This window comes from Heptranchias perlo, unplaced genomic scaffold, assembly GCF_035084215.1.
Source record: "Heptranchias perlo isolate sHepPer1 unplaced genomic scaffold, sHepPer1.hap1 HAP1_SCAFFOLD_52, whole genome shotgun sequence".
Classification (NCBI taxonomy): Eukaryota; Metazoa; Chordata; class Chondrichthyes; order Hexanchiformes; family Hexanchidae; genus Heptranchias; species Heptranchias perlo.
This window is the reverse complement of record NW_027139537.1, coordinates 1839481-1849701: the sequence shown is the minus strand read 5'-3', so window position 1 is coordinate 1849701 and position 10221 is coordinate 1839481. Positions and strand designations below refer to the sequence as shown.

Genomic DNA, 10221 nt, shown 5'->3' with positions numbered 1-10221 from the left:
CTCCTTGTCACCTCCTCGAAAAATTCAATCAGATTAGTCAGACACGACCTCCACTTAAAAAATCCATGCTGACTGTCCTTGATTCATCCGTGACTTTCGAAGTGACAGTTCATCCGATCCCTCAGAATTGATTGCAATAATTCGAAATTGAGTCTTTCTCCTGCTTGCTGTCATGACAGATCAGGCGGTGAACAATACTCAGTCCCGGCTCGCTCAGTCGGACAGAGCACGAAGTTTTTAATCGTGGGTTCGAGCCCCACGTTAGGCGAGTGCCATTTTAAACTTTTATGATGCTTTCACTGGCCAACAGTGCAGAAATGATGCAGAATGAAACATGAAATCGGTCGTCAGGATGGCCGAGTGGTCTAAGGCGCTGCGTTCAGGTCGCAGTCTCTTCTGGAGGCGTGGGTTCGAATCCCACTTCTGACATTTGTTATCTTTACTGTTGCGTGGAAATATTTTATTTGTGGATTGGGCTGCAGCTGATTTTCCTGCCAAGTCGATTTGCTCCTCCCACAAAAGCAACTGGCTTTGTGATGGAAATGTGACTTGAGAAGTTTCGAACGGTGAAATGGTTGACATATTAATGACCTGGACAAAGAAATAGAACAGCAGTGGGAAACATTTAAAACGGTGATCAATGGAGTCCAGGAGAAATATATCCCACTGAAAAGTAAGAACAAACTAGCCAGAAATGACACACCATGGATGAATAAAGAAATAAGGTCAAAATTGAAACTGAAGAAAAAGGCCCACACTGGACAATAAAGGAGAGGGGGAATGTGAAAAGACTGGGAAAGAAGTCTAAAGAACTATTAGAAAGGCAAAAAGGAATATCAAAAAAAGCAAAGTATTCTGGACACATCAACAGCCAAAGAAAGTTTAGGATAGGAATAGGGTCACTAAGGGATACACACGACAAACTCACAGGCAATGACAGCGAAATGGCAGAAATATTAAATAATCACTTTTCTTCAGTATTTACCAGGGAGACCAGCATTGAGTGCATGACAGTGGAAGAAGAGATCAAAAAAATATAAAAACATTTAAGATCGAAAGGGGGGGAGATAATTGATAATCTCATCAAACTGAGAGGGGAAATTTCCTGTTAGGTGCCTAACCAGAGTTTTAAACCGCTCACCCACGCTAATTTCCGTATTACTGTTCAGATTCATTTCACAGGGACACGATTACTGTGCACCATTTAGAGAGGCTCAGTGAAAGGCGGAAATTGACCTATTAATAGAATCATGGAATAGGACAGCGCCATTCGAATGGCATTCGTCCCATCGTGCCTGTGCCAGCTCTCTGAAAGAGCTGTCCAGTTAGTCCCACTCGCCTGCTGTTTCCCCATAGCCCTGAAAATGTTTCCATTCAAGCGTTTATCCAATTCCCTTTTGAAAACTGTGAGTTAAAAAAACAATATTGAAAGGGGTGCTGGGGCCTCTGCAGCGTCAATGAAGTTATCAAGATGTTTCTTTACACATGGTATGTTGTGCAATCATCCTGAAATATCTTCAATATCCAACACAAATTGAATTGCAAACCTGACGGACCAACACTGGAAAGCAAGTCACGAGTGAACGCAAATCATCTGGGACCCGTTTTCAGCCTCACGGCACTTTAAGTAAAGTGAAATAACTTTGCATTGAAAAGATTTGGAACTTGCATCTGTGCCTTTATCTGTTCCATTTCTTAAAGTTGCTGGTGTCTGATGATGTACACGCCTCTGCTCCCTCTATTAAACAAGAAAGGAGGTGTTTGACGATGACGGGACCTGTTGGTTATGAGCTCATCCTTTACATTGAGTGGGTTCACGTCCTTTAAACGGCGTCAACTTTAGCCCAGCGGTGAACTTCACAACAAACAAGTTCATCACCGTCTCACCGCGGGCGCTGACTGACATGTTTATTGTTATTTATTTCAGACCTAAATAAATAGTAACCGTGATTTGAAATTTGCACTAAGTGATTTTTAGGTAGTCGCCTTTAAATGTTTCAAAGGCGACTCCTAATTTATGATCGTCCGCCATTTCTCCAGCCGTTTTGAAAACAAAACATGTCTCTGCTTTTCGCGTCTTTTTTCGAAAGGGAAAAAAATATATTTCCCGTGACCTCTGAAGGATGTACAAGTACATTTCAGAAAGCTGAAGCAAGTTCACCGAGCTTAAATCGTCTGACCACGTTAAAGGCGCTATATGCATATATATAAATATGTATATATATGTAATATATGCAAGTCATTGCTGTCTGTTTCTGTGGCTGTCTTTTTTATATGTGTGTCCATCTGCAGGTCAATTTTGAATCAATACCAGTGTTCGTATCAGTTTGTTGCATGAAATAAATGAGAGTATCAGGCGCTCCCCTCCCTTTCATTGGGTCGGTACTGAGTCAGGGTTTACACCAAACTTCTGGGTTTTTTTGTGAAAAAGCAATTAAAACCTTCATTCGGGAATTATCCAGTCTCATGTGAGCGGTGAAAGAAACACTGACCCCGATGTGATGTGAACACGCAGCCTTTTGATCTGGAGTCAGACCTTTGCACCACGCGCTCTGAAGACAGGATCCTGGATGTTATCATTTATATGAATGTTTCTCAAACACCGTTTCATTTATCCCACCTTGGTTGAATCGATGGGGCTGATCAAATCTCCGCCAGATCCCACCGGGAATGAGACAGTATTGGAAGCAGCCTTCACCCCCACGATCACGCTGGCTTTCATCGCCTGCTCTCAGCGGACTGCATTAACAGGGCTGGGAGATATGGACTTTGTTCATATTATTCAGCAATGTGAATCGTTAAATATTTACTAATTTTTGATGGGAACAAGGTTTTAAAATGTTTCTGCCTGTTTTCGAACCGGGGACTTTTCGCGTATAAGGCGAACGTGATAACCACTACACTACGGAAACCTGATGCTGCCAACTCCGTGTTAGGGATATAACCCCTCAGCCAAACTAATTTCCGTATTACTGTCCAGGAGCTCATTTCACAGAGATACATTTCCTGCGCTGTATTTAGGAAGGCTGCAGAGAAGGATCGGTGGCGAAGGTCAGGCAGGGAATCCCAGAGCATCGCGCCCACACAAACATTTCACTGTTTTTTTTTCATGTGCCTGATATCCGACCGCAGTGTAAATTATGGCGAATCAGGCATGCTCAGATCACATTGTTCACAGAATGCTTTCTTGCAGCCAAATCACACATTAGAAAAAGTGAAATGAGATGAAGAGATCGGAGCCATTTAAAGTGCTCCCAGTTACTGCAGATCAGGAATTAAAACCTGGCACCGGCTTCAGGTCGATCAGAATGAGGCAATGAATCCGAAAGTGGGAAGAAAAAAAGCGCAATTTTCGTCCCTGGGTGGGCTCGAACCACCAACCTTTCGGTTAACAGCCGAACGCGCTAACCGATTGCGCCACAGAAACCGCCCAGTGCTTGTGCTTGCGAGATACACTAAAGCAGCGTGTCACCTAGCCAAAGTTACATGTTGCAGCCACAGAAATGCAATTGTCCACTATCAGTCTTACTTTTCCAGAAATAAAGGATGGGACATTGTTTATGGAAACGGTCTGGTCTCGCTCACAGCATCGATATCACCGCGAACCAGCTCTCCTGCAACCGGCGCGCCCACCGGTGCTTTGTCTGTTATTGAGTCGGACTGTGGGAGAACCTTCACCACACGGACTGCAGCGATTCGAGAAGGCGGCTCACCACCACCTTCTCAAGGGCAATCAGGGATGGGCATTAAATGCCGGCCTCGCCAGTGACGCCCACATCCCATGAACGAATGAAGAAAAAGTATTCTGAGCGTCCTGACGCTGATATCAGGTTTTGATGCCTGATCTGCAGTAACTGGGAGCGCTTTAAATGGACCGACCTCTTAATTTCACCCACAACATCAGAGTAACTGTTCCAGGGGGACATGCCGACTCAACTGCGTCTTGGCCGCCTGTCTGATCAGTCCTTTATTCGCCTACAATTCCGTTTCCCAAAGCGTATCTACAGATACACAAAGCTCTTTGTCATTTCGGTTCCTTTCGATTTGTCCAGCTCCCGATTGGCAATAATGTGCAAACCTGGTTGCAGCCCTCCGCCTTCCATCGTGTCCAGGGATGGGTTATGTGGAGAGACTGGAGAAGCTGGGATTGTTCTCCTTCGAGCAAAAAAAAAGGTTAAGGGGAGATTTAATAGAGGTGTTCAAAATTATGAGGGGATTTTGATAGAATGGATGGGGAGAAGCTATTTCCATTGGCAGGAGGGTCGATAACCAGAGGACACAACCTGCATTTATATAGCACCTTTAATGCAGTAAAACCTCACAAAGTGCTTCACAGGAAGAGTTTTTGAACAAAACTTGACACTAAGCCACATAAGGAGATATTGGGACAGGTGACCAAAAGCTTAGTCGAAGAGTTAGGTTTTAAGGTATGTGTTAAAGGAGAGAGAGGCGGAGTGGTTTAAGGATGGAATTCCAGAGCTTAGGGCCTAGGCAGCTGAAGACACAGCCGCAAATGGTGGAGCGATTAAAATCGGGGATGCGCAAGAGGCAAGAATTGGAGGAGCACAGAGATTTTTTTTATTCGTTCATGGGATGTGGGCGTCGCTGGCGAGGCCAGAATTTATTGCCCATCCCTAATTGCTAAGGCTGTCTGACACACATAAACACCAGCTCTGAATGATTTAAAGGCCTTGTTATGATTGTCAGAGAATTGTTTATATCAAATGGACAATTAACTTACGAGTATTATGATATCAGCTGCAATCCAAGCGTTTCTGGACTTCAGAATCGACTAGTCTCTATGTTAAACATATGCATGCATATAAAATGAAGCAAATCTGTCTTATGATTGTAGTTTCATTCTCCCAACAGAGATTTATACTTCCTTACTTAAGAGGCAAAAGCTAAAGGTTAATATTAATTCAATATAAAGACTAACTCTTTCCTTACAATACAGATACCCCAAACTAATATAACACCTCAAACTGATAGAGTTTCTCAAACTAATACAGTATCTCAAACTAATACAGTACCTCAAACGTATCGAGAATCTGAAACTAATATAATACCTGAAGCTAATACATCGTCTCATACGAATACAGTACCTCAAACAAATACAACACCTTAAACTAATACAAACCGATACAGAACCTGAAACTAATATAATACCTCAAACTAATACAGCATCTTAATCTAATTCAGTAGCTCAAACTAATAAAGTACCTCAAACGATAAAGAACCTGAATTAATATAGTACCTCAAACTAATACATCATCTCAAACTAATAAATACCTCAAACCGATACAGAGCCTGAAACCAATCGAATACCTTAAACTAATACAGCATCTCAATCTAATACAGTATCTCAAACTAATAAAGTACCTCAAACTAATACAGTACCTCAAACTAATACAGTACCTCAAAATGACACAGATTCTGAAAATAATATAACACCACAAACTACTACAACACCTCAAACTAATACAGCACCTCACACTAACAGAACACCTCAAACTAATACAACACCTCACACTAATACAACACCTCACACTAATAGAACACCTCAAACTAATACAGCACCTCACACTAACAGAACACCTCAAACTAATACAACACCTCAAACTGATACAGCACCTCAAGCTAATACAGTACCTCGAACTAATATATTACCTCAAATTAGTAGAGCATCTTAAACTAACACAGCACTTCAAACTAACGCAGCACCTCAAACTAATACTGTACCTCGAATTAATACAGTGCCTCAAACAAATACAGTACCTCAAAATAATACTGTACCTCAAACAAATACAGCACTTCAAACTAATAGTGTTCCTCAAACAAATACAGCACCTCAAACTAATAGTGTTCCGCAAACAAATACATCACCTCAAACTAATAGTGTTCCTCAAACAATCCAGCACCTCAAACTAATACAGTACCCCAAAACTAACCATTAACTGAAATGTCAAAGTCCGAACAGGAGAAGCAGGTTGACCTTGATGGGCGGCGGATCTGTTAAGAGGATATTGAGCTGCAGGAGAAAGTCCCGTTGAGGAACTGCAATTGTATGCAATTAATTTCGAGTCTTTTCTCAACATTAGAGCAGAGAAACACGTGGTGCGTAATATCACCGCAGGGCCTTCCATGGTCGGCCTAATTCAGTACAACATCCCCAGTACATTTCGTCTGAAGCTCATCACCAGATGCCTTTCAAGTAATCTTTGCTGATTTGTTGCAGTTCAGTTTGGGTTTGAATCGAGTTGTTTCTTTCCCAGCATAGCTTTATTGGGGCGAGGGGTATTTGAGTTTGTACCGGGCAATTTGTAGCTGTCCATTGCTAATTGATCTTCAATTGACTCAATACATTTCAATTAAACTATCACAAAAAGACGGACGATTCCCGCACCCCCCCCCCGCCACCACCAATGTTCCAACTTATTCCATTTCTCCATCGCTGCTTCTGCCAATCTCTAACTCTGTCTCTAATTATAAATCTGTCCATCGTGCTCTCTTTCTACTAATTTTATGTTTCTTTATCTCTTTGAACTTTATCCATTGTTATTTTCACCTTATTAAAAATCAATATCAATCTCCTTCAACCGATTCGAATGTATAATTGTCTCTCCACTGCTTTAAATGTATTTTTTCTATCTATCTATCTTTCTATCCATCTACCTCTCCATTCATCTATCTCTATATCTATATATCTCTCTATCCATCTATCTCTCTATCCATCTGCCGATCTATCTATCTTTCTATCTATATATCTCTCTATCCATCTATCTATCCATCCATCTATTTAACTATCTACCTATCTATCTATCTCTCTATCCATCTATCTATCCATCCATCTATCTATCCATCCATCTATCTATCTATATATCTCTCTATCCATCTATCTATCCATCCATCTATCTATCTATCCATCTATCTATCCATCCATCTATCTATCTATATATCTCTCTATCCATCTATCTATCTATCCATCTATCTATCCATCCATCTATCTATCTATATATCTCTCTATCCATCTATCTATCTATCCATCTATCCATCCATCCATCTATCTATCTATATATCTCTCTATCCATCTATCTATCCATCCATCTATCTATCTATCCATCTATCTATCCATCCATCTATCTATCTATATATCTCTCTATCCATCTATCTATCCATCCATCTATCTATATATCTCTCTATCCAACTCTCTCTATCTATACATCTCTCTAGCCATCTATCTATATATCTACTTACCTATCTATCTATCTCTATCTGTCCATCTATCTATCTATATAGCTATCTATCTGTTGACCTTTATCTCCCTATGTCTCTTTATCTGTTTCTCCCTCCACCTGTTTATTGCTCTGTTGTTGTTTCTCTATCGCTTTCTGTCCCTCCTTCTTCATTACTCAAGTTCATCAAATAGCTTTCTAATCTTTATCAAAAAAATGCAATATTAAAGCATGAGCATGAGGTAAATTAGCAAATTACAAGGTGGGGTGGACTCAGGATGTTGGTCTGTGAAGACGTCACCGAGCCCTCTTCCTTCTTCAGGCTGCTGATCACAGAAGTCTCCCTGAGCAGCTTCTGGAAGAAGAAGCCCGAGCACTTCTCGTCCTGCTCCACGGAGCGGACTCTGGAACGAAAGATAATCTTTGAGGCCCCTTTAACTGGATGGATCACACCGTGAGATCACAGGATGAGGCCCCCTGAACTCGACGGTTCACACCGTGAGATCACAGCATGAGGCCCCTTTAACTGGACGGTTCACACCGTGAGATCACAGCATGAGGCCCCTTTAACTGGACGGCTCATACCGTGAGATACGGTCTGTATTGTACTGTATTGCTTCGAAATTGTGAAATTTAGTTTTAACTCTGTGTATTCTTAAATTTTATGCAGTAATGTATGTTTTGTAACAAAAAAAAATCGCAGAAACTTTCGAATCAAACGGGAATTGAACCTCCACACGTTATCAATTGCTCCACTGGCCTAGTTTTCAAAAAGCATGCAGTAACTCACACTTCCACAATGCTGGAGAATGAGCAGTTACCGAGTCAGTCTCGGTCATGCCCACGCGATTCCACGAGTCCGGAAGTGTCAAAAGGTGCACGGTGAACAATCACCAAAGAGAGAGACATGAGCTGCTTCCTTTCGATCGCTCAGCTTGTCGAGCGGAGAACTATAGTACAATTAACAGATCAAAGTTTGCTGGTTCGAAGTAATAAACGTGCTTTTGGAGTAAGTAGCTCTAGGCCATTCTCTTAACTTTACAGGCAGCCTACGGCTTAACATGTTGGCGCTGAGGCACAGGAGAGCACTTTTCCTTTGTCAAACCTTAAAGCTTTCTGTGTCTGTCAGAACACGGCTGTTTTGTTCGAGCATTTGCCTCTGCTCACCAGCAGGGAGTGCCTTTGAGCAACAACACTTCAAACCGCTTTCAGGCAAAAATGTCTTCGATCAGGCAGACAGACAGGGCTCTCGCTGCTCCCTCAAGCTCGGGGCCGCTGTTTCTTTCCTGTGATCTCATCTACCTTCCGCAGGCTCGGGCTCTTCTCAGCATCATTCACGATTACTGTGGCTTCCCGTTCTGCTGTTGCTCACTTGCTTATGCTCGAAACCACCGATTGGAACAAAGTATTGATTGTCGTCAGGGAGGGGGCCAACCCAAGGCAAGATTTCTCTGCTGATCGTGGAGCTGCTTGGAGGCGAGTGCGAAACAACTACTGTGAAGAGCATTGAATAAAGTGGGCAGTAGCAACATAGATACAGAATCGGCTAAGGGACAGGAAACAGAGTAGTGGTGAACGGTTGTTTTTGGGACTGGAGGGAGGTGGGCAGTGATGTTCCCCAGGGGTCGGTACTTTGACCACTGCTTTCCTTTATATATGTTAATGACTTGAACTTGTGTGTACAGGGCACAATCTCCAAATTTGCAGATGATACAAAACTTGTAAGGGTTAAAAACAGTGAGGAGGATAGTGATAGACTTCAGGAGAATATATACAGACTGGCTGCATGGGCGGAAACATGGCAAATGAAAGTTAACGAAGAAAAATTCGAATTGATGCATTTCGGTAGGAAGAACGAGGAGAGGCAATATAAACTAGAGGGCTTAATTCTAACAGTGATACAGGAACAAAGAGATCTGCGGGTATATGTGCACATATCATTGAAAGTGGCAGGGCAGGTTGAGAAAGTGGTTAAAAAAGCATTCGGGATCCTGGGCTTTATAAATAGAGGCAGAGAGCACTAAAGTATGGAAGTCATTAGAAAACACTGGTTCAGCCACAACTGGAGTATTATGTCCACTTCTGGGCGCCGCACTTTAGGAAAGATATGAAGGCGTTAAAGAGGGTGCAGAAGAGATTTACTAGAATGATTCCAGGGATGAGGGACTTTAGTTACGTGGATAGACTGGAGAAGCTGGAGATTTGATAGAGATTGTCAAAACCATGAAGGGATTAGACAGAGTGTATAGAGAGAAATCGTTCCTATTTGCAGAAGGGTGAAGGAGCAGAGGGCATAGATGTAACATGATTGGCAAAAGCACCATAGATGACATCAGGAAAAACGATGGGGCGGTGGAGTGGGACCAGCTGGATTGCTCTTGCACAGAGCTGGTGTGGTCTCGATGGGCCGAATGGCCTCCTTCCGTGCTGGAATGTTTCTATGATTCAAGTCGAATGCTCGCTGAGCAGGTGAGAGATAGCAAGATAGATTCTTGCATTCTCCACTCACCTTTTGACTTGGGTCAATTGTCCAGAAACAAAAGTGGCGTCAGTTTTCAGCGAGCCCATGGTCCATGTACTTCTTAAGCTTCACTGCGTGCTACGGTACAGAGAGGTCAAGGGGCAGCAAATCTTTTGGTGTGCTGCAGGAAGCAAAAATTCATGATTTTGGTCTTCGGCAAAGATTGAAAAAAAAAGCTTAGTGATGCCTTCTCTGAGGATTGAACTCAGGACCTTCAGATTATGAGACTGACGCGCTGCCTGCTGCGCTAAGAAGACACTTGATGTATAAAACTCCAGGCAGCTCTATCAAGTAGGACAGTTTGCAAGGTGTAAAATCATAAACTAATCGGCAGTTTGCAAAAACTCTCCATCCAGTTGGAAATCGAACCAACAATCTTCTGAATTTTGGTCAGACACGTTCCCCATTGCTCGACTGGCCAAAGGTGTGTCGAGTAAGTCGGAGCTCACACGCTCACAGCGCTGC

The 10221-nt window shown here is 42.5% G+C and overlaps 3 non-coding genes across 3 annotated transcripts; 1 reads left to right on the top strand and 2 right to left on the bottom strand.

Annotated features, from left to right (window-relative positions):
• The first annotated feature begins 346 nt into the window (after positions 1–346).
• Positions 347–429, top strand: trnal-cag (transfer RNA leucine (anticodon CAG)). Its single transcript has one exon. It is a non-coding gene; the product is annotated as a tRNA-Leu (tRNA).
• A 2924-nt stretch (positions 430–3353) lies between these two features.
• On the bottom strand, positions 3354–3427 carry trnan-guu (transfer RNA asparagine (anticodon GUU)). Its single transcript has one exon. It is a non-coding gene; the product is annotated as a tRNA-Asn (tRNA).
• A 6513-nt stretch (positions 3428–9940) lies between these two features.
• trnam-cau (transfer RNA methionine (anticodon CAU)) lies at positions 9941–10013 on the bottom strand. The gene has a single exon. It is a non-coding gene; the product is annotated as a tRNA-Met (tRNA).
• Positions 10014–10221: the final 208 nt, after the last annotated feature.